Source organism: Narcine bancroftii, chromosome 10 (assembly GCF_036971445.1).
Source record: "Narcine bancroftii isolate sNarBan1 chromosome 10, sNarBan1.hap1, whole genome shotgun sequence".
Taxonomy (NCBI): Eukaryota; Metazoa; Chordata; class Chondrichthyes; order Torpediniformes; family Narcinidae; genus Narcine; species Narcine bancroftii.
This window is the reverse complement of record NC_091478.1, coordinates 3,428,310-3,452,972: the sequence shown is the minus strand read 5'-3', so window position 1 is coordinate 3,452,972 and position 24,663 is coordinate 3,428,310. Positions and strand designations below refer to the sequence as shown.

The 24,663-nt window shown below is 40.4% G+C and overlaps 1 protein-coding gene across 9 annotated transcripts in view; it reads left to right on the top strand.

Moving 5' to 3' along the window:
• pwwp2b (PWWP domain containing 2B) overlaps nucleotides 1-24,663 on the top strand; it is a 150,693-nt gene that overhangs the window by 63,651 nt on the left and 62,379 nt on the right. Inside the window, exon 4 of one of the 9 annotated variants that reach the window (XR_011345261.1) lies at nucleotides 11,528-11,768. The exons of 6 other annotated variants lie outside the window; for them this stretch is intronic. The gene's annotated coding sequence lies outside the window, so the exon portion shown is untranslated. Of the gene's footprint in view, nucleotides 1-11,527; nucleotides 11,769-24,663 lie in introns of those variants that run through there. 2 more of the 9 variants (XR_011345266.1, XM_069899601.1) reach the window with 2 other exon arrangements.

Here is a 24,663-nt window from a genome sequence, read left to right as displayed (position 1 = left end):
GAAGATGTGGATTTTACTGTATTGTATTTACAGAATCATTGATAGAAAATACATCCTGACATTTCACTGTATTTGGAGCCTCATTAATTCAGTTTTCTATGTTACCATGTGACTGTTGTGATTGGCAGGGAAGAAAGAAACAAGCAAATTCTTCCAGTCTTTCCTTCAGCCCCCAACTGTTTACATGTGAAAATGAATTTTGTATTTAGAGGATTTTAAAAATACAATTTCATTTCCAGATTTAAAAAAAATTGTGTGGCCGAGTCATTTTAAAATCCATTTTGTAAGCAAATATTCAGAATATTTGTTTCCTTGTTTAGATCAAAGACCCTTTTAGAGCAAATTTATTTTAATGCAAAGGTGTGGATAGGAAAGTTCAGGTAACCCTGCAGAATAACTGAGGCATCATATAAAGTTTAAGCAGATTTGAAATTCTCTGGTTTCTTGGTATAAGAAGAAAATCAGGCCCTTGCTGAGGATGCAGTAGGTAAAATACTGACATCCTCAACAAGGAACTGAGTGGTCAATTGCACATCCCACAAAATTGTAATAAGTATTTTCTGGCCATCAGTACAACTTTAGCAGACCTTGACTTAGCTCACTGAGTTGAAATGATAGCAGACATTTGTCTGCTTCGGCAACGCTACGAAATCAAGAGACGTCCACACGATGTGAGGGTGAACTAATAAATGACTTTATTGTTTGAATTCCTCGTACTGTGTCGCAGGGAAACACCCACTTCTAGTGATATGTGCGCCAGCTCCGGAAGTGATGTCAGCATGTCGTGGTGTCACTTCCAAACTGGTGGTGCGCCACTCGGAAGCAGTGATGTCCCCTGGGCAACACATGTTGTTAATTGCAGGCTTCTCCTTGGGAGTGAAGGGAGACCAGCACCATTTTGAGTTGGATGACTGGAGTGGTAATTCAGCCCATCTAACTGCGTGGTCGCTCAGCCCGCTACACATTGTTTTAGCCATTTCTCTAATGGTGGTGCTACTATAACAACAGTGCTGCCACTGATGCAGACCTGGGAGAGTGGAGACACAGCACTACTCTGAGGGGTTCAACAGCCTGATCCTAATGCCGCTGGCTCTGTACAAGGTTCAACAGCCTGATCCTTATGCCGCTGGCTCTGTACAAGGTTCAACAGCCTGATCCTAATGCCGCTGGCTCTGTACAAGGTTCAACAGCCTGATCCTAATGCCACTGGCTCTGTACGGGGTTCAACAGCCTGATCCTAATGCCGCTGGCTCTGTACAAGGTTCAACAGCCTGATCCTAATGCCACTGGCTCTGTACGGGGTTCAACAGCCTGATCCTAATGCCGCTGGCTCTGTACAAGGTTCAACAGCCTGATCCTAATGCCGCTGACTCTACAGGCAAATGGTCTGTTAAAGGAGCCAATAGCCTTTTAAGATAATCCTGCAACTACAGAAGTCTGTGTCTAAGATGGTGGTGCCTGAGCTTGGCAGCAGCCATAAGGGGTTGCAGACTCCAGGGAGCAACAGATCAGTGCAGGGCATCAGAAGGGGGCAGAACACCTTCCATTGTGAAGGAGAAGCAGCGGACAGGGACCATGACAGCAGACTAGTGAGGAGCTCAGCAGCTGAGGGAACCACACTGGCTGTGGGTGACGTGGTCGGGAGGCCCATACAGACTGTGGGCTGCTAGAGACTAGCTCATGAGAACTAGGAATCAGTACTGGGATTCGAGAGGGTGCTGAGGGCAAGAAGGGCTCCTGAGGGGCCTCGGGTGCTGAAGGCTTCCTGATGTGAGAGGGTCCCGAGGGCATTGAAGGTTTCTTGATCATGTTGTAGGTTCTGACCTTGAGCTCGGGCTGCTGATGGTTTGGACTGGACTCTGTGCGGCTGTGGGCATTGTGGCGGCGCTGGAGGCGAATTCATGGACACTCAGTGATTCTTTTGCTTCTCTTTCTCTGACTGTAAGAGGCACTTCAGTTAATTAGTATCGATAGCACATCTGTCTGCCTATGGCAGATGAAAGCAAATTCCATGTAATATTGCACTGTACTAGATGACAATAAAGGAATCTTGAATCATGTGGGGAGTTTAGATGTGGAGCTTGAGTTGCCAACGGATAGAGTGGGGATCTGTGCAGCTGCTGGGACTGCAGGAGCCTTGGAGGTGAATTCACAGATAACTGAAGGGACTCCCTTTAGCTTCTCTTTCTCTCTTACCGTAAAGGGCGCCAGGTGACACTAATGGTGTCTCTTTGTTTGCCTTATGGCAGATAGAGGGCAATTTTGTGTAATATTACATGTTCTGTACCATTACATTAGAAAAATAAAGGGTTACAGGGTAGAGAGGGCTTAGTATTTTTTTAAAGGAATATATGGTTTGGCACAATATCAAGGGCCAAAGGGCCTGTACTGAGCTTAAATGTTCTAAGTTCTATGGCAATAAAAGAATCTTGAATTATGAAATCCTGCTTTAAGCAAGTTTCAGACTCCTGCATGGCATGTCTGCCTTATGATGCATTGCACACAGCGCAGCTGCAGAAGATTTCCCTTCCTGACTCTTTCCACTTTGTTCATTTTTATTTTAGACCTTGAATAAGCAAGAAGAAGTTAGAGAGTATCAGCAGATCGGGAAGCATCCCTGATTCCAAGTAGACAGTCAATATTTAGGGTGGGAATGGTTTATTGAGACAGATAATGGAAAGGGGTATCTTCTGCTGGCTTGAATGCTTCCACTATACTCAGACTCAGTATCAATTGCTCAGAATTGTCCAAAATTCACCACTGAGATCCAGCTTTTCAGCATAAAGTCACAAGAGAGAAGGGCTTGATAGGTAGAGGAGTTCCTTCTTCAGCTTGTGAGAACAGAGGCTCAAATTGTTCCATAAAAAACGGTAGAGTTAAGAAGTGAATTAACCTTATGTAAAGAATTTTACCTATGTTTCACAGTGTCTTAGTACCTGTTGGGAAATCTTTCTTTTGGATGGATTTGTGTTCTCCCCAACAATGTAATGCAGTCTGAAACTTCCCCACATCTGTCAATGCTCTTGCAACACAAATATTTGTGTACAGTAACAAATTCAACAGTCTGAAAATTGGATTCAGCAGTATCACTGAGATCCATCACCTCCTATCATAAGGTGGGCTGGAGTGCTTTGCCCTTAGAGGTCACACTAACAATTTTTCTTGGCTTCCTAAGCCCAGCATCATTCTCGACTACTGCTAGTGATCTCAGCATATCTCGCAGTGTGTTGCTCACTACTGCAAAAGGGAGGCTAGTTCAACAGCGACTCCAGAGGAGGCTTCAACTATGTTTTGTTAAGTAGAAGGGAGAATAGGTCCAGGTCTGAGTAGTGGGCTTCTTTAAAGTTCCAGCAATAATTGACTGCACTCAGGTTCTTCCAGTGACCACTGGCAGCCTCCTGCTTGGAATACATAGCTGAAGCCCTGAAGAGTCTCTGTGGTCCTATGCACTAGGAACAAGGGAGCTTCTGAGAGCATCATTCTTCCCTGTAGCCCTAGAAGCATTTTCCCCACCCTGTTCTTGTCATTGCATTCTGTTCTAACACTTCCCATTAGTTGAAATAAGGTTGTTACACTGCGTTATGCTATATTCTGGCAAAAAGTTTCCTCTTCATATGTTGAGATGTGCAAGAACCCAAGGCTTGCTATAGAGAATGATTTGCTGAAAGTGACAGCATGGCAACTTTCGCAAATGACATGAGGGTGACTGAACACTACAATATGCCATAGAGCGAATCCTAGATCTTTGACTTCACGGGGCCTACCTTTGACCTGCCGCATTCTAATTGTTGTGCCATGAAGTTGACCAAATTCTGGAGTGATTAGCAGAATTATAGAGAAGTTTTGTTGGATTCTATGAATTTATGGTTGGCTTGGTTTTCCTTGTTGGAACACCTGGCAATGGGAGGAGTTTTCCAAAGCCACAGAAGAAAGTAAGTGGAGGACAAACAATTCTATCGTTCCTTCCATAAACTCAGGATGTGCTGAAGAATTTTATAGTCAATGAAGTTGCACTGTAGTGCAGTCAGCTTATAGAAAGCCAACAATGTGATAAGAACCAGATGTTGTGTTTGTGGTGAGGTTGGCTGCCGAGGGATGCATTAGCATACACTACTAGGATACATGAGAATGTATAAAAAAACAGGAGGAGGATCAAGCCACTTGGTTGACCCAGCTTGTTCTGCCATTCAACAAAATCATGGATGCTCCTGTACCTCAACAACATTATCTCGTTCCTCCTAAAATATCCTTTGATTCTCCTAATATCTAACAAATATCAATCTCAGCTTTGAATGCAATTAGTGACTGAAGATTCGCAGCCTCTTGGTGTACAGTCCCAATGATTCACAGTAAAGAAATCTCTCCCCAGCTCAAACCAAAATGGCTTTCCCTTATTGTGAGACCATGACACCTAATTCTAGATGCCTCTCCCCATGTTTTCCCTGCTGAATCCATTCACAATTTTACACATTTCAGGAAACCAAGCCTAGTCCTAATCCTACATCATGTGATACAGCTGCTATCCTAGAAAACAATTTGGTGAATCTTCTCTACACCCTGCATAACAAAGATATCCATTTTTACGTGAAGAGATCAAAACCGTACACAATACCTAGGACTGTTTCACCAAGGCTCTCGATTATTAGTCCTGTACTTAAATCCTCCAGCGATTTAAACATCAAGCTTTTCTAACTGTTTGTTGCACCTTTATGTTAGCTTTAGGAGAATGTTATACAAGGACACCCCAGATTTGTGCAAACATGAACACTTTCCTGACTCTTCGTCTCTTACCATTTAAAGGATTTCAGCATGTTATTTCTTTCCCACCGAGGTAGAAAAATCTCACATTTTATCAAAGAGGACCAGACTTATTTAAAAGAATAAAAATTATGCTCAAAAATATAATTTATTAAGGAAAAATATAATGGTTATAATTGGAAATAAACAATAGCTATGATGGGGTACAACAAAGAAATGATGCTGGAATGTTCAAGTATTTTCATGTTAAAGTGACCCTGAGAGAAAATCAATGTCCACAAAGCAGTTGGTACATAGGGCAGGATCGACAAAACTATTGATGTGGGAGAACTGCATTCTGATGATAGGTGGGTGCAAGTAGCAAGTGGGTATTAGGTGATCTGGTGTGTTCAGTGAATGCATGAATATTGTAACAGCACTAAATAGAGGGACAATCAAGATCAAGGATTTGGTGATTTCCCCTCCCCCATCCCCACCCCCACCCGTAACAGATTAAGAGCATCATTTCACAGCCTCCTGTTAGAACTAAGTAATGACATCTTGAAAGATAGCAATCATCCTTTGTGTTATTTAACAAGTTGTATGGGCTGTGTCTGGGCAAAATGCGTATGGGGAGAGCAGCCATTTAAAACAAAATGACCAAGTTCTCATTTACACCCATATTATTTCTCAATCTTTAATGTTTTTATCATAAAGTAGAACAGGTAAAACCATAACTACAATGTATAATCACTTGTATGAATTTTGATTACTATTTCAATTTGTAGCTGCATTAATTTTAAATTTATATAAATTTAGACATACAGCACGGTAACAGGCCCTTCCAGCCCATGAGGCTGTTACCCCCAAATACTCCAATTAGCCTATAATCCCTGTATGTTTTGGAGGGTGGGTGGAAAATAGAATACCCCTGGGAAACCCACGCAGACACAGGAAGAACTTGCAAACTCCTTACAGACAGCGCCGGATCTGAGCCTGTGCCACTGGTGCTGATGTACAGTAGCACCAGTAGGTACAGTCCACAGAATATGATAGTTCTACAAAATGATGACGTTCCAGGGAGGGTAAGTATGGTTTCATTTCCATCACCATCCAGTAACAACTGGAGGAATGTGGACTGCAGAGTCTTTGTGTCTTTTCTAGTCCTTTTCTAAATTAATGTTATGGGGAGATCTACATTTCTTTCTCTGGCATTTTTAACTGCCTGTTTTTTATGGCGGATTAGCTAATTCTAACATTGAGAACCAGAGAGGAGGTTGCCAGAATAATGTTTTAATGACCCTTAATCTTCCTGAATCATCATAGCCCCAAATAGCTTCAGGTGCAGATTTGGATGGGTGGAGGAAAGCAATTTAAATGTGGGAGCAGGATATGGTGCCCTGATAACATTTAACAGATAACTAATGGAGGGTGACAATAAGTGGTCAAAAGTCACCGTGGGAGAGGCTAATTGTATTTGGACATATATCTAGGTTGTTGGGTGGGGTCAGGTTAATGATTCATGGGTAAGCATGTAGTGAAAATTGAAAGAACATTGCAGCATATTGAGGAATAATCCAAAAGGTGGCCTCCCATTTTGGATGTTAACCTACTGAATGGGGTAGTTGCCAGAATATTTGAACACCACACCATCCCCGATATGCTGGCCTGAAGTAACTTCTGTTACTGCTGCTTTATTGTTTTGTATAAATTGAATATTTATTTATTAAATAGATAAATCTATGATCTGAGGTAAAAAGCACAAAGCTGGAGAAACTCACAAGTCAAACTGTACTTTATATAACCAAGATAAAGATACATAACCAACATTTCAGACTTGGGCCCTTCATCAAAGTATGAACAAAATTTAGACAGGCATTTTCGGGCGACTACCTACATTTTTCCAGACCTTGATGAAGGGCTCAAGCCCGAAACGTTGGTTATGTATCTTTACCTTTGCTATATAAAGGACACAGTTGACTTGCTGGGTTTCTCCAGCTTTGTGCTTTCACCTCAATTACAGTGATTGTAAACTTTCATGTTTTATTTCAATCTATGGTCTGAATCTACCTTTTAGCTAAACAGCAACCTGTCAATTTATCAGTAATTTAGTGCTTGGTGCATTTGACAATGTCTGTAAATGCATTTGTTCACAAATAACCAGAGCATTTATGACATAAAATCCTTCTTTTAATTGAATTGGAGAAGCTAGAAATAAACCTTCATCCTTGTTTAGACTAACCACTTTGTTTCTTCACATAAAAAAAGGTTAAGTCCACTATCTCCCTGGGTATGAGGATTCTGAAGGACCATACTGCATTAATGTCAGGCATTCGTTTGCTGGGCCATGATCCCAATTTTTGTTGGTGCACTATAGAAAGGATCCTGTCTCGATGCATCATATGGTAACTGCCCTGCCAAAGCTACACGAAACTGCAGCTCAGACCACCATGCAAATGAACCTCCCCTCCATCTACTCCGTCTATATCTTTGCTATCTTTGGAAAGGTCCAAAATACAGTAAAAACCCTGTTATCTGGAATTGAAGCAACTTTCAAAAAAAAAGCAGAAAATGAACAGATTAAAAAAATACTGGTTTAAAATTGGCGCGTCTCATCATTAGTTTGCCAAACACGCAACACGCAATCTCAAACAACCAGAAAATACATTTATCTGCCTTCTACCAATCCCCATAGGTGCCGGATACTAATGGTTTTACTGTATTAAAGGATACATCTTGCCCTGATCATACTCTCTCTTCCCCTTTCTGGCTCGCTGAAGATACACGCTTGAAGATGTGAACCTCTAGATTCAAGGACAGTTTCTTCCGTCTGTAATCGGGTTCTTAAATAGACCTCTTGTTGGTAACTAACCCTTGTACTATTTTAACTACTTTTCTATATTGCCCTGCATTTTGAACACTGTTCCCTGAAATTTTATTTTCTTGTTGCACTTTCTGTTGTACTTCAGTATGGGTTGACTTGCCTGGATAATACACAAAACAAGCTTTTCACTGATAATAAACCATTCAATTCAATTCATTATGCTACTGCGTCTACTGCCACAGTCTGAGATCTAGAAACTGTGATACTTCTGGCCCCCCCCCTTTCATGGACATTGTTTTCTGCAAAAAGCGCTGAATAGAGAGAAATTCTCTTTGGAATCCATTGATTGCAGAAACAATAGCTTGGAGTGAAAGCTTGAGAACAACTGCCAGTCAATAAAAAATACAAATGTCGAAACAATCTTGCATTTATTAAGGTTAAACAAGAAGCCTGAAGATAATGGAGAATTGCTCATTAATTATTTAATTATTTGTCCATGTTCAACTACTGACAAAATTAAAATCACTTTGAAAAAGCATAATTGTTCCTTAAAATTAGCCCACTTTAATGTCGATAGTAAACTGTGAGTGTCAGAATACAAAATCCAAATCTCCAAAGCAATGATGAAAAACAGGGGCAGCTGAGATGCCCCTGCAGTTGAACAGCAAGGTGGAAAATATCCTCTCAGCTTATTTTCCACTGAAGACCCATTATCCATTCGCACACATCCTCATGCATTTCAACGTTTTTAACAAAAAAGTAAAACTGGCGAGAACAGTTTCAGATGAGCAGAACTGCACTTTGCTAATTCCTCAACCTTGTCAGAGGACATAAATTTTGAATTCCAAGAGTGCTGTTCATTAAGTCTTGTAATATCATTTGCAAAGGAAAAATATTGCATTTGCTGAAATAAAAACAGAAGATGTTGTGGATAATACCGTGTATCCCAAAATGTATATTTTTTCCTTTGCTCTCCATTTAGTGCAGAAGAGCGTGAATGTGTTGAAGTTATGACTTTTAACAATTATTGCTGAATGACTATGAATGAGTTGCAGTTAAATCACATTGCGCCATAAGTGACTACTGTTCTTCATTCCGATTACCTTTGGTGTCCCAATAGAAACTGACTTCTCACTCACTTGAAACATTTAAACAAATAATCTGAACAATCTTTATCCTTTTCCAAATGAGACGAATCTGCGGCACTAATTATTCATTAATTTAGCCCTAATTCACAGTACTGCATGGTGAAGCCATAAACATAGCCAGAGGCTATCTTCAAAAATTGAGGTGTCACACTTGCCTATATGTATTTCAAGGGACTTAGAGTCCTATCTCTAAGACCCCATATGTGCACACAATAAATGCTATGAATTAGATTTCCCAATCACATCCCAATTTATGTTTCTGAATTTTCCAATCTGTTGACAAATTAATTGGTCAGACATAGTATGAGAAATTTGCCAGGTGGCTTTGAGTCATTTTATTCCAATAATGATCGAGCGCTCAAGCACACTGGTCCTATACTCTGAAAGATCAATTAAAACTGAACTGTTGGCATGTTAAACCACAATAGACAGATGGACAGCTAAACCTTCTGCTGGAACTAATTATTCCACATTGATTAGTAGTTGTTTAAAGCCTTTTGAAAGCTCACCCTTTGTGTTTTGATAATGTTTTGAAAGGATATAGTTTATTGTGGCTAATTATATTTCAGGCACATCTATTTTGTCGGAGCAATTTGACATTTTCATTTCAAGTCGTTAACTATCCCCTTGGGATAGCGAGATGCCACGTATTATGAGATGTGCTGACTACTGTCAGAAACCTCTGAAGATTCTATTTTATTAAAGAAAAACAAGCGATGAAACAGTGCAAAAGTCTGTTTTTAAACTCACATTCGTATCAATGAAGTGAAAGTAATCATTTGTGCAATGAGTGGTTGCTTTTCCATCAATTTTAGACTGTTTGGTGTAATAATGGTGTTTCATGCTTTTGGGAATATAAATGATTTGAATATCATGCTTAATAAACATACTTTCAAATTCAGTCTTCTAAACAAATTTTTCAGATAAATTGATGCAGTCCTTCCAACCATGTAATACCTAGGACAATATTTCTCTTTGGTGGCACATTACAATAGCTGTGACACTCATACAAATGATTAATTTACTGAATCACCTTCCATAATCTTCTATGCATGTTTTCTTGATGACATAAAATATTCGTATTGAATAAGTTTCTGAGAGATGGTGTTGAATTCAATTTGTTGCATTGTGATTAACATTTTATATTGTTGAAATTTTAAAATTCTACCCTTCCTCAGTTTCCCTTTTTACAACAATTCTTTCTGAATTACACCCTACTGATAGTTTCAATATGTGAATCAACACCATGAATTGCAGACACACTTTTTACCTGTGGGAAGCATTAATCCAAAAGTAATCTCTCAATGCCTCGAAATGTGCATTTTGCAGTGCAGAATGAGAGTGAAGGTCTCCATCCCCTATTCCAACCCCCCCCCCCCCGCGCGCGCGCACACACACACGTACACAGACACGCACACACACACACACACACACACACACACACACACACACACACACACACACCAACCCCCCCCCCCCAGTCTATTCAATTCAGCAAAGATAGGCCCAACATTTTGATGACTTGTTGCATTACCACAAGAATACTTTTGTAAATAATGCACCACATACAAAAATTAATTTATGAATCGTCACCTGGTTTCATTTTTGAAACTGGTAATTTCTTTAAATCAGTGCGCATACAATTATATTGTAGTGGCTTGCAAATTGTCTTGTACCATCATTCAAAGATTCCTTGGCCAAGGGCTCATTCCCATGATCGGAGTTGGTATCAATACATTCTCCTCTGGCCCCTCTATTACAAGTATCAAACTTTTCTGGTTGTGGTAAAAAGATGCATTTAAAAGTATTTACAAAAGAAAATGTTAGGGAAAGGAACTTTATAAGATAACTTCTGATGTCAAGATTTTATGATTGTCTATATAGCAGATAAAGGAAACAATGTCAAAATAATGAATAGAATCTCAGTGAATTATGCAAGGAAAATGAAATATAATAATTGAAACATTTTATTACCAAAACTTGCATTTGTTTTAGAATTAATTTGCCAGATCTTCACTGGATCAGAGTTAAGAATAGCCAAAAATGCTGTTTTTTTTTACAGTAATCTTGTAAATGAAGTAAATAATGATTATGAGCATGCAAGATTATTGAAGTGGCAGATATTACAGTCATTAATATAATTGAATCTGCTCTCACTACTTCCTCTTGTTAACAGACATTCTAGGCTCTCTAATGCAGATGCATCTTTCCCTGCTGAACACCTCAACAAATAGGATTGCTCAGGACAACTGCTTAGAGAATGAGCTATGTAATATATTGTGATTCAGCCATCTTCATCTGACCAAGAATGAAGCAGCAATTTATTTAACATTAGATGTTATGTCGCGTGAGAGAATATGCAGTACAATCCTTAAACGCCATGTCAATATATCAAAGTAATAAATTTCCCCCTCCTCCTCAGCAAACTAAGTAGCAAGAAAATTGATACTCCCTCTGTTCATTTTACTGTCTTGAATCCCTGTACAAATTCTCTGCTGGATTTAAGCTCTGTCATGGGAGTCCACTATCGTATCTGCTGACAACAATGCTTATCAGTGATTGGAAAGAGTCATAGCTTCAATACCCCAGACACTGTTGTCAATCAAATCTTTGTATCTCCAGGCAACAGGATGTCAAGTTTTGGAATTGAAAGAAATGGCCAGTTTCAATCATCAATGACAAACAGACTCCCTTTTCATTTGGAGTGGCCGCAATCGAGCCCTGCATTCCAAGGATTTCATCAAATCCCCTTGCATCAACCTTCTTCTGAAGGGAGCATATTTGCTTGTCAGTAAATCAATACCTTTTTCGTTTGCAGAAAGAAGCTGACAAGTATTGACCACAACCCTTTCCAGATCACCACCAGTAATAAAGAATGAACATCAACATCTAATACAAGCAAGAATGTTTTTGCCCAATTCTACCGGTTTTATTTTCTATACCCAGCCACACTGCCTGTCTGAAAATTCCAATGAGCATTTTTAGAATCTAAAGCCTTTGCATTATTCTTACGCAAAGTACCATTTGATGTTTTTATTCATTAATGTTTTTATTCATTGATGTTTTTATTCATTGATGTTTTTATTCATTGATAGTATTCCTACCACTCTTAGCAAGAAATGATCAAGGTTGATTCAACTCAAATAAAACTTTGCATTCTCATTAATTAATTGATTTTCATTTTTAAATCAAAATGAAAGTTTTCTTCTCCAGATCAGTTCTCAAATTAATGCCCAGAATATCATAAATCTGTGCTCCACTCAAATGTGTACTTAAGTGAAATGAAAGTTTGAGTTGAATTGTGAACAGCCACAGAGAAATCTCTGCTGTGACTTTAAAAAAAACCATCAAAATCAATACCATAGAATGGGAAGGCTTTCTATCTACAAGTAATTACACAGAGCCAACTAGCAGGTTGGAGAGCGCGTCGAAAGAACCAAAGACTTGTTGATCTAAACCAAGGATTTTATTCACTAAAAGACTGGAGCGTATCACAAGTAGGTCGACCAGTCCAGAATGATCTGGTCTGGCGAGGAGCAATCCTTTAAGACCTGCCAGTAGGTGTGGCTACACTCTCAGCCAATCACAGTCATCCTACACGACCCTCTGTACATAGACACATTGGTGATAGAATCTGGACTCTCACACAGGTATCTCAGGAGAGCATCAGAGAGAATTAAAGATGTTAGATGAAGTGTTTCTTTATGTACAGTGAGTGAGACGTTTCAGACTCATCTGTACCTGAGAAGGACTTCAGAGCCCTTGTGTCCCAAAGGATTTTGCAGGTCAATATTAGTCATTTGATTTGTCTTTTGGGGTGCTTTTACTTCATTTTCCATGCAATTAAAGTAAAGAGACTGCAAAATCTGTGATTTTAAGGGAATTTCTCTCCCTCCCCCTTCTTTCATCTTCTTTATTTGTGCAATGCTGTGGCAAGTTAACTGGACTAGGTTAAAACTCCCTGGTGACGGTGTTCACATTGCATCCTATTTGGAGGATTCACTGCAGCAAACCGTCAAGGTTTCCTCGGCAACAGCTCCCCAGACTTTGCCCTCCTTCATCTAGAATGGGGATGGAAGGTTTGTGTGAGAGCCCACTGTCTCCATTGTCTTCCAAGTCACTCACTAATTGAGGAAGCTCTCATCTTAACAGCACCGTGGGAGTAAATCATCTCAAATCTGCAGCAGCTCAAGAATGTGGGCAAACATATGATTTTCAACTGCAACTAGGATAGGCCTAGCCAACAATGTCCAAAGACCAGCAAGGCATCATTTTATTTTTAATTACACCCTCTGAGACATTCATTTTAAGCTGCTTTTTATTAAATGCAGAATGTTCACTTTTGACATTTTCTATCTTTGCTCCATTTATTTTGAGTAAGGATTTAAATAGAATCGTCTGGACTGTATTAAATTTTGAAAATATGTGGCTTGAGTGATCATTGGTTATAATGCACTGCTTTGTCTTTTGATATTAGGTTGTATTGTCATAGAGGTGGTTCATAAATTTGCCTCTTAACTTCTGCCTTCTGCTCCTAATCATGTTGGAATCTGGAATACATATTGCAGCAAAAGCTTTGCTCTATAGCATGGTTCATCCACATTCTGGAGTGTCACAGAATGTTACGTCCAATTTGTTACCGGTCACCCAAAATTACAGGGAGATTCATGACCTGGGCCATTTAGCTGTCAGGGTTGCAGATGGGTGAGTCATTTTCAATGGGAGGTAATGGAATTTGGATAAACATTAGATTTGATGAAGACCACGAAAATCACAGCACAAGTGAACATCCAAATTTAATTATTCAAGATGGAGAATGGGTTGACAGGGAAGTTGATAAGGGAAAAGAGACGTTCCTCAAAGCTGGGGTGCTTCTCGTCCTGAAAATGGAAGTTAGCGATTGAGACTTTCCATAGTCGTCATCACAAGTTTAAGCTGCTCCTCACCACCTCCGTAATTAATATAAAATCACTCCATCTGATGGGCTGTGGGGCCTGACCAGGCCAAAATGTCTGAATATTGATTTCTGTTGTGGGCTGAATACATACAGAACGTTATTTTGGTTGCAGAATTGCGGAAACAAGGCCCACACTTATCGTCAATCACTATTTAAACTAATCGCCATTTCGTGTAGTATCCACAGAGAGTAAAAGTCAACAAATTCTATGTTGAACTCATCTTTATTTTTCTGACATTCTCATCATCCATTACCAAGATTCTACCATTCACCTTTGCGTGAGGGGTGATTTTCTGCAGACTGTTCTCCTATGTCTTTGTGATGTGGGAGGGAAATGGATCACGCAGAGGAATCCCATGTGTTCACGGGGACAATGTGCAAACTCTACTTAGAGATGACCCACGGTCTGGATTGAGTTCATGTTCTGGGACTTTCCATTTCATCCTATTTGGGTAGTCCTGTTGGGCATATTGGGCAAATCACATTCCCTCTCTCAAGGCCAAATAACAACCCTAATCTCACTGGTCAGGGATTTGGACAGTAAAGGCACAGGATAATGAAATTCTAGAGTCAGCCTACACCCATTGGGTCGACTTGCAGGGCAACTTTCTGAGGAATGGAATCATTGCAGTTGTCATTTTAACAATAAAAATGTCCCATTCTCTTTTGGCAAGATTAGGATGATCTGTAACCCAAGCAATTTAGCACGACCCCCAGAATAAATTCTAACCAGAAATCCCTTCAGTTCCAGTGAAAAATCTTCACTGCGTTGCTATTCTTCAACTCATTTTGAGGTGATTGGAATGTAAACCTTTAGAGTGATCTGTTCGCCAGAAACGAGTTTCATTTTGCTCTTGTTGTTTTTGTTCCATGTTTTCCTCAATGTTTCCATTTTACATGCTAAAAAAAACTTTTATTTGTTTGTCTGCTATCTTTATGAATGAAAATAGTTTGGAAAAATGGCTGGGAACGGGCCATTTGGGTGTCCCCTCAGTTCAGCGTTATACAATGGCTTTTGTTCATTTGTAAAGGAAGGAAACAGGAAAAAATCTTCGTCAACATCCAAACTCACTGTTATGCAAAGCATGCATGTTGGCCTGTTTCTCAATACCATAATTCAATCATTCCAATCTACTTAAAGTTTTTTTTATAGAAAAAGGAAGTGCTCATGCCATTGATCATGGAAAAGGAAAATGATGGAAAGCTAAAACAAAAGTTCCTGAAATAGACATCAGGTCATCCTGCATCTGAGGGAGAAAAGAGTTGCTGTTCAGCTTTGGTCCCCTCTTCAGAAGTGTGGGGACCACAACCTGATTTGTGCTGGGTTCCAGTACTTTGCTTCAGGTCATGGTAAAGGTTTGCATTCCAGTCTCTTCATCAGGAGTTGAAGAATATTGAGGAGATAATGCTTCTAAATTGAGGACAAGTTGCTGGAACAGCAGATGGATTGTCAAAAGAGCTTAGTGGATCAAGCAGCAAAAGGGAGGCAATAGGTGTCAGTCAACATTTCAGTTTGAGACTACATCAGGACAGAGAGGGAAAAGGAAAGATGGCAGTTCATACATTTGCAGTGTGAAGATCTGTATACAGTGCACCAATGTCAACCATGTGCCCCCTGTTGACCAATTCTTGCATCTAAAGACAGGTGCTATGTGATACACCAAGACATACATGTCAATCCTGAAACCTATCACCATTATTCTCTCCAATTCCTCTGCTCTGCGACTGCAGCCAGCACATCATGGAGTTTAATATTTGTTGTTTCCATCAAGATACCTACATGATGGATTTTAGCTCCATTACAGATCAGAGTTTCTTGAGGACCGTCTTCTGGCAAAGTAATGCATGGCTGGTGCACAATCAGGGGATAAAATGAAAGCCATGCTGCCATACAAAATGTGGTAAAGCAGACTGCTGATAAGATCAATATGAACCATTCCAGAGCAGTTGTGCAATACCAGCTATAGTGTCTCAAGATTCATTGTTCTCTTGTGTGTATTACACACCCATTGTGGTGAAAGGGGGAATGGGGTTGGGGGACTGGGGGAAAAGAAGAAAGGAAAGGCTGCTTGTCGTAGAATGATACTACTTTGTCAGCATGGATGAGTTGGACTGAAGGGCCTTTTGATGTACTGTATAGCTATAATTCTATAATTTACAGCCCAGTGTTTTGTGCTAGCCAGAATTGTCAGCTCTGTACACAAATGACCCAAAAAGCTTCAGTAATTTTAAAGATTCCAGAAATACTTGTAGGCTTGCAGCCACTGCCTATAGAAATCAATGAACAACCACCTTGAAAGTAGGTGATGATTACAGACTGATCCTCTGTGGATAAAAGTAAAGGCAAATTCAATTCCCCATTCACACACCCCTTTTCTTCTCTTTGTTACTGAGTTTCGCAGCTGCTGCCCTAATAACAATGTGGAAATATAAAGCTAACATAAGTAAATAGTCCATATCAAATTTATAAATGTACTGGCACAGCATATCAACCCAGCAACCTTGTACAGGTGTACCTCTCTTATCCAGCGTTCTGTGGTCTGGCAACTCCCATGGTCGGGCACATTTGAATCTGCCGCCATTAGAACAAGCTCTTTACAGACAGCGCGGAACTTGAACCCAGTCCTGATTGCTGGTGCTGTAAAGGTGTTGCACTAACCGCTATCCTAACTGTGCTTCCCCACAGTATTGTTTCTGTTTTAAACTTTGTTCTACTTTTGATATGTTTACACGAGGGATTCCCTTAGGGGTCCTTCCCATATCCAAAGAAAAGTTGCAATGTCACTTGAAGTGCCATAACTTTCAAGGGCGGGCGAGGAGGTGAACTGAAAGTTCACTTTTGATGAATATTCTGAATGGGTCTTCATTAAAGCTGTAAATTACAATGATCCAAACAGCAGTTTGTGATATTGGATGTGGGATAAGAATTGAATAGGATGCCAGGAATAATCCCACTGCCTCTCTGAAATTGTACCCTGGGGTCAATTCCCTCTGAAGATGGTAGGCAGGACCTGAGCTTAATGATCACATTCTGATTTCTTTCAGGCAGCACTGGTGTCACTTCAGAATGGTCCTTTTATTCTGATCAGAGAATACCGGCAGCCAAATCAGTTACCACAAACTAGACCTGCCTTGGATGTGCCTTTGGCAGCCCTGTGGGATGTTGTCCTGGTGGAAGGCTGTTGACTTTTAGTGGGTACACTCGATATGATCTTCAAAAGCAGCTTTTGGACCACTCAGCATGAGTGGTGGCAATTTGGGCTAAGCCACTACTGGAATAGTGGGATTTGTGAATGTAATTATACTGGGAAAGGGGAAAACATGCAGGTGCCAGCCCGATGATTGTTAGAGGACAGATTGATATCCTCAAAGGTATTTTACACTGCTATCTGCAGCCAAAAGGACTTTATCATGAATGCAGATAAAGTTTCCACTGCATTGGAAGCAAATATGACAGATTCATCAGGACTTGGGCTTTTACAGGGAGAGTTTGGATTTGAACTCATGAAGTATGAGTTTGTCAAAAAAATCATTTGCTATTCTCTCTAAATGGGTAAAAAATTTTATATCTCTGATGACAAATACTAATGTTCAGTATCAGAAACAGAATTTATCGCCATGAACATATCACAAAATTCACTGTTTTGTGGCAGCATCAAAGGGTCAAACATTTATGTAAATCACCTTACAAAATAAATTTAAAAATAGTGCAAGAGAAAGAAAATGCCAAAGTCAGGCAGTATCTGTGTTTATTGTTCATTCAGGAATCTGATGGCAGTGGGGAATAAGCCGTCCTTGTGCCGCTGAGTGCTCATTTTTAGGCTCCTGTACCTTTTCCCCCATTGGCAGCAGAGTGAAGAGGCCATGGCCTTGGGGGGACGGTTGGGGGGGGGGGGCGGGGGTCCTTGAGGATAGAGGTTGGTTTCTTAAAACACGCCACCTCATGTAGATCTCCCCAATGGAGTGGAGTCTGGTGCCTGTGATGTCACAGGCCAAGTGAACAACCCTTTTAAGTTTATTCTTGTCCTGAGCGTTGGCACTTCTGAACCAGACAGTGATGCAACCAGCCAGAATGCTATCCACGGTCCACCTGTAGAAGTTTTCGTGAGTATTCAGTGACATACTGAATCTCTTCAAACTCCTCGCAAGGTATAGCCAACGGTGAGACCTTTCCATGATTGGATTGACATGGAGTCTCCAGGATAGATCCTTGAATATGTTGACACCCAGGAATTTGGTTCTTGACTCTCTCCACTGCCGACCCCCTCGATGAGGATGGGTTTGTGTTTTCCTGAATTCCTCCTGAAGTCTACAATCATCTCCTCAGTGCAAGTAAGAGAACTTAGGTGAATTTCCTCAGTAAAATGAAGTAATAGGTTTAATCCAGCTCATAATCCAACAATCATCGGGCTGGAACCTGCATGTTTTCCCCTTTCCCAGTATAATTACATTCACAAATCCCACTATTCCAGTAGTGGCTTAGCCCAAATTGCCACCACTCATGCTGAGTGGTCCAAAAGCTGCTTTTGAAGATCATATCGAGTGTCCCCACTAAAAGTCAACAGCCTTCCACCAGGACAACATCCCACAGGGCTGCCAAAGGCACATCCAAGGCAGGTCTAGTTTGTGGTAACTGATTTGGCTGCCGGTATTCTCTGATCAGAATAAAAGGACCATTCTGAAGTGACACCAGTGCTGCCTGAAAGAAATCAGAATGTGATCATTAAGCTCAGGTCCTGCCTGCCATCTTCAGAGGGAATTGACCCCAGGGTACAATGAGATAGACAACAGACTCGCCAAGGCAAATAGTGCCTTTGGAAGACTACACAAAAGAGTCTGGAAAAACAACCAACTGAAAAACCTCACAAAGATAAGCGTATACAGAGCCGTTGTCATACCCACACTCCTGTTCGGCTCCGAATCATGGGTCCTCTACCGGCATCACCTACGGCTCCTAGAACGCTTCCACCAGCGTTGTCTCCGCTCCATCCTCAACATCCATTGGAACGCTTTCATCCCTAACGTCGAAGTACTCGAGATAGCAGAGGTCGACAGCATCGAGTCCACGCTGCTGAAGATCCAGCTGCGCTGGGTGGGTCACGTCTCCAGAATGGAGGACCATCGCCTTCCCAAGATCGTGTTATATGGCGAGCTCTCCACTGGCCACCGTGACAGAGGTGCACCAAAGAAAAGGTACAAGGACTGTCTCAAACCGTGCATCTTGGCGCCTCACAGTTTGGCGGGCAGCAACCTCCTTTGAAGAAGACCGCAGAGCCCACCTCACTGACAAAAGGCAAAGGAGGAAAAACCCAACACCCAACCCCAACCAACCAATTTTCCCCTGCAGCCGCTGCAACCGTGTCTGCCTGTCCTGCATCGGACTTGTCAGCCACAAACGAGCCTGCAGCTGACGTGGACTTTTACCCCCTCCATAAATCTTCGTCCGCGAAGCCAAGCCAAGAATCCAAACCAACCCTCCATCTCTTCCATCTCCACCTCCCACTGCCTAGGAAAGTCAGTTAACATACTGAAGGGCCCATCCTGCCCCGACCACCATCAGGGAGAATGTTTACTACGGTGATAGTTTGCACCACAGGCATGAAGACATCTTCTTTCACCTACCCATCAGGCTTCAATAAACCTCACAACAATGATACCATGCTCCCATGCTTTGTGCTAAATGATCTTTTCACTGTAATTCTTCTACTTTTTATGGCTGTATGCATGTTAAAGTTAACTTGCTGGATTGTTGTCAAAAGAACCTACTCATTGTACCGGTAAAATATGACAATAAGCTTGAATGAACATGAAAGGCAGCATTGTGGGACATTTGAGTGGGAGTGGTGCAGCAAATAGAGCACAGCCCCAAAGACTGGGTTTCTGATCTTTGGTGCTGTCTCTGTGGAGTTTGTACATTCTCCCTGTGACCCTGTGAGTTTCCTCCCACAACTCAAACACATGTGGATTGGTAGGTTAATTGGACACTGCAAAGTTCCCCTTGTATGTAAAATTGATGGAATATTGGAGAAAATAAAATGGGAAGAGTGTAATTGATCCTACTTGATGAGGTGTTGAAGGACATTTGGTATGTCACCGAAGATTCTCATAAACTTCTACAAGTGTACCATGGAGAGCATTCTGGCTGGATGCATCACTGCCTGGCATGGAGGCGTCAACAAGAGGGTTGTTAACTCAGCCTGCAACATCACAGGCACCAGACTTCACTCCATTGAAGACATCTACATCAGGTGGTGTCTTAAAAAAAGCAGCGTCTATTCTCAAAGACCCCATCACCCAGGCCATGCCCTCTTCACTCTGCTACAATCGGGGAAAGGTTGAACACTAAGCGGCACAAGGTCAGTCTCTTCCCCACTGCCATCAGATTCCTGAATAATCAATGAACCAAAGACACTTTTTGTGCATTATTATTATTAATATTTTATTTTTATAGTCATGTTGTAAGATGGTTATAATATGTGTGTTTTCCTATGATGCTGGTGCAAAACACCAAATTTCATGACTTGTTCAAGACAATAAATCCTGATATTGATTCCAACTCTGATTCCTTGTGTTCAGCATGGACTCTTTGGGTCAAAAGGGCTATTTCCAAACTTCACGATGCGTGACTGACATAAATTAATGTCCGATGCAAAATGGGTAATTGATGCAGGATCTATTAATAACCACAAAAGAATTCCAAGGTTCTTCCAACATGGGTTTGGAGGTGCTTGCCAACATTACACTTGAAAAGTCAAGTTCTAATTTACATACAATGCTCCCTCATCCTGAATTCTTTAAAGTTCTGTCTATCTACCATTAATATTTCAAATATCAGTTATAGCTTTCCTTAACCTTCTAATTTTCTGTGAATACAACTTCTGTTTTGCAACTTCCCTTGTAATTTAACCTAGAGTCATTGCATCTGCATTGGATGCTTTCCAAAATCAATATAATCTTCCTAAAGTGTAGTGCCTGAAATGTCCACAGCACTCCAATTGTTGCCCATCTAGGATTTTGTATGATTTCAGCATAATTTCTACCACCTTGTATTCCAGTCCTTGAGAAAGATCAGCAATCAATTAACCCTTCCAATTATTTTCTGCACCTGCTCATGTGATCTTATCAATCTACATTTATGGACCTTCATGTCTGTTTGATTTTGACTGCTTCTAGCCTCCCACCATTTTGAATACATTCTGGGTTTTTTTAGGCTCAAAATACAAGCCTTTTACATTTGCCTTTATGGAAATAATTTCCTATAGTTTTGCCCATCACTTGTATTTAAATATCTCCCTGTAATTCAATACTTTGATCTATACTTATTCTGCCTGTAGTGACCACTATCCATGAAAAGACTGCTCGGAGGCTAAGTAGCTTCTTAACTGTGACGCATTGGAACAAATTCATAGCCAAGTCCAGATGCATTTTAAGCTGTTTATTAATGAGCATAAAAGGACTCATAACGTGACATGGTTGTTATATAAAAAATGATAAGGACTGATAACAACTTAGCTAAACTTAACCCCGATTTTGCATAAATATACTTATGTGCATGTGATACCCAAACCATCACAGCTTAGGCACAATTCTGGAAAGTCATTCCAAATTTCAGTCTTAGAACTCCATAGTTGAAACGCAGACTTTTAAACTGATGTACATAAGTAATTATGAAGGAGGTGGGAGAGACTGAGTGAATGGACTGCTGAAAACTCATGAATCCTTGTTGAGTTTCTTGCAGAGAAGTGTCCTTTCATACAAATGATTGCCTCAACTCTCCTTTTCCATGTGCAGGGGAAACAAAATGTATGACTTCTAGATGATTCCAAAACCCAGGCACATGTCATCGAAATGGCCATCACAGTGGTCACGATGCAATGCAGGAATTCATATGCTTCCTTTACCAGATAAGGGTCAATCAAAGTGACAGTTCTTTTGGTCACAGTGGTTCAATAATTCCCCTGACAAGGAAAATCATCCAAATTGTCCATAAGACACAAAATCACTCCACCTCTGTGTTCATCAAATGGCTGGTGGTCAATTAACGAATCCTGTTTCTTTAAGTTTCCCAAACACATGACTTTCTTTAAGCGTTCCACTCACATGACTCATTCACCACCTGTTTACCTGGATAAACAAACATTGTTTTTTTCCTTCTTCCAGAGCATCACTTTGTTTATAGTTTGTACTTGATGGTGGCATGCTTTCTCACCACAAGCTGTGAATGGCTTCAGCCTGTTTTAATCCTTATAGTGACAGTCACTAAATGAAACAGGAGCTTTTAATATCTCCACCCAACGAAGAATTTTTTGAGCAAAATCTTAACTACAATCTACAATATTTGAAATACTTCATTCACTATTGTTGCATTATATAATACAGATAAATATAAAATTTTTTCAGCAATGTTACAAAGTTAATATTTTGAAAGGCAATCAGCAATTACGTTATCCTTGCCTTTAATATCAGTTTCATTAAATCATATTCCTTCAGAATTAGACTCCAGTTTAACAATCGTCTATTTTTGTTTTTCATTTTACTCAAGAACACTAAGGAATTATGGTCAGTAAACACAGCAAGTGGTTCCTGAGCTGTGCAAATGTCAACCTTGAAATGCTGCAAAGCCAGTACAAGGGACAATAGTTCTTTCTCTATGGTAGAATAATTCTTTTGTTGTTCATTGAATTTCTTGGATAAATAAGCCAATGGTTGGTCAATATCATCACGACCCTTCTTCTGTAATAGCACTGCTCCCGCAACTTCATCACTTACATCTACTGCTAAAGAAAATGGCTTCTTAAAGTCAGGTGACTTAAGCACAGGCTGGTGACATAAAATGGCTTTCAGTTTATCAAATGCTTCCTGACAAAGTTCAGTCCAAATAAATTTTTCACCCTTCTTCAGAGGTTAGTCAAAGGAAGGGTGATATCAGCAAATATTTTACAGAACTTTCTATAATACCCTACCAACCTCTAAAACCCCTGTAACAGCTTTCGTACCTATGAGGACAGGAAACTCAGAAATCATCTGAACCTTTGCTTGAACAGGCGCCAAATTGCCTTGACCAACAACATAACCAAGATAAGTCACAGTAGCATGGCCAAATTCACTTTTACCAATATTAACAGTAAGGTTTGCTTTTGAAAATTTGTCAAACAATTTCTCTAACTCAGAGCTATGGGCTTCCCAGGTGTCATTTCCCCGTAACCAAACCATCATTATAAGCATTTGTAGGCACTAATCCTTCAATCACAGAATTAATCATTCTTTAAAATGTCCCTGGAGCATTTTTCATTCTTAATGGTAAAACATTGTATTCATAATACCCTGATGAAGTTACAAATCCAGACATTTACCTCTGTCTGTCTTTTAATAAGTTTATCTTCATAAAAAACATTGCCTTTCTAACCTTGTCTACACAATCATCCACCCTAGGGATAGGATAGGCACCTGTCTTTGTTACCACATTAACTTTTCTATAATCAGTGCAAAATCTAACCGTCCCATCTGATTGAGGCACCAGGACATAAGGTGAACTTCAATCTGAGGTAGGATGTCTAATGATATCATTCTTTAACATATATTAAATCTCAGATCTACCAGTTTGCTCTTTTCAACATTCATTCGATATGAATGATATTTGATAGGTTTTTCATCTTCAACACCAACATCTTGACAAGTTATTGGGGTTCTCTTAGGCACATCTGGAAACAGGTTATTAATTTTTTTAAAAATAGCTCTTTCATTTATTCCATTTCTTGGGTTTGAAGATGAGCCAACTTAACATTCAAGTTCCCTTGGCTGTCCTCTTGTGTACTATCCTAGATAATAGAGACAATCTCTGGGTTTTTTTTTTGTTCTTGCTTTCAATATTGTGTTTAAAAGATTTAATGAACGCTTGGTACTGAAGTGGGTCTCCATCAAAATTTGAATGTCCTTCTTGGGCATGGAAGGAAGACACTGAGGCTGGATTAATAATGCAATGATTTCATTTTGCCTTTCCATGATTGAGAATACATTCACCGTTGCTTCTAGCAAGTAATGTAGCTAGAGATATCACATGTGTATGTTCACCCAGATTTCTGATGCTTGACTGGAGTGTCAAGGGAGCTCTGGTGAGAGATTGGTTATTATTTGTGTTTGTGGATTGGAACACCATGCTTTGGGAGGAAGTGTATGCATGTCTTGTAACTGTGATACAAAAAGATCTGCCTCAACATTAAGTGCTTTCTTTTTCTTTTGACCTTTCACAAAATCTGACTTATACCATCAGGCACTTCAGATAAGTTTCATTGAACACCAGATCTAATTGAGGTTCCTAGTATCTTCACCTTGGCCCTAGTAGCAGCAATGTTTGCTTCCAGCCCCAGCTGCTCTTCCAGGACATATTTATCCTTAAGCAATTTTTGTTGTACTACAAGAGCAGCCACTTAAGCTTCAGCTGTTATATGTGCAGATGTAGTACTGGAAACTCTGGAGCATGATCCAGAAGCACCTTGTCTGCTTCTCCTGCTTCCAACATTTGACACACTGTCACCTGGTTGTATTTTATCCTGTATGTCAGATGTCTCCTTAATGCTTAACTCTTTCTTCAGTTTGAATTGCACATCCTTTGCATTTTCATCCTCTTCACCACCATTTTGTGACACACCTTTCGCCATTTCCAAGTTGCTGACTTTAAATTCAGTCCATGTCTACTGCAGTGGTTTTACAGGGTCTTCATTCCCATCGACCAAAGCCACCTCTTCTTCCATTGCCTGTTTCAGCCTCTCAATGAGTATCTTTTTACACCACTTGTATCTTGATCCCACCTCTTCAGTTCTGATTTGAGATCTATGACCCGCAAGTCTGTGATATTATCGCGCCTCAGCGGTGACGCCAGCAGCAGCGGCGGCAGCCATTTTATGCTTCTCCCTCCGAACATCGGCCAAGCTCGAGCACCAAGCCCACATAACGCAAGCCCAATATCAACAGTCCCCAATGGATAAGCTACAGCAGAT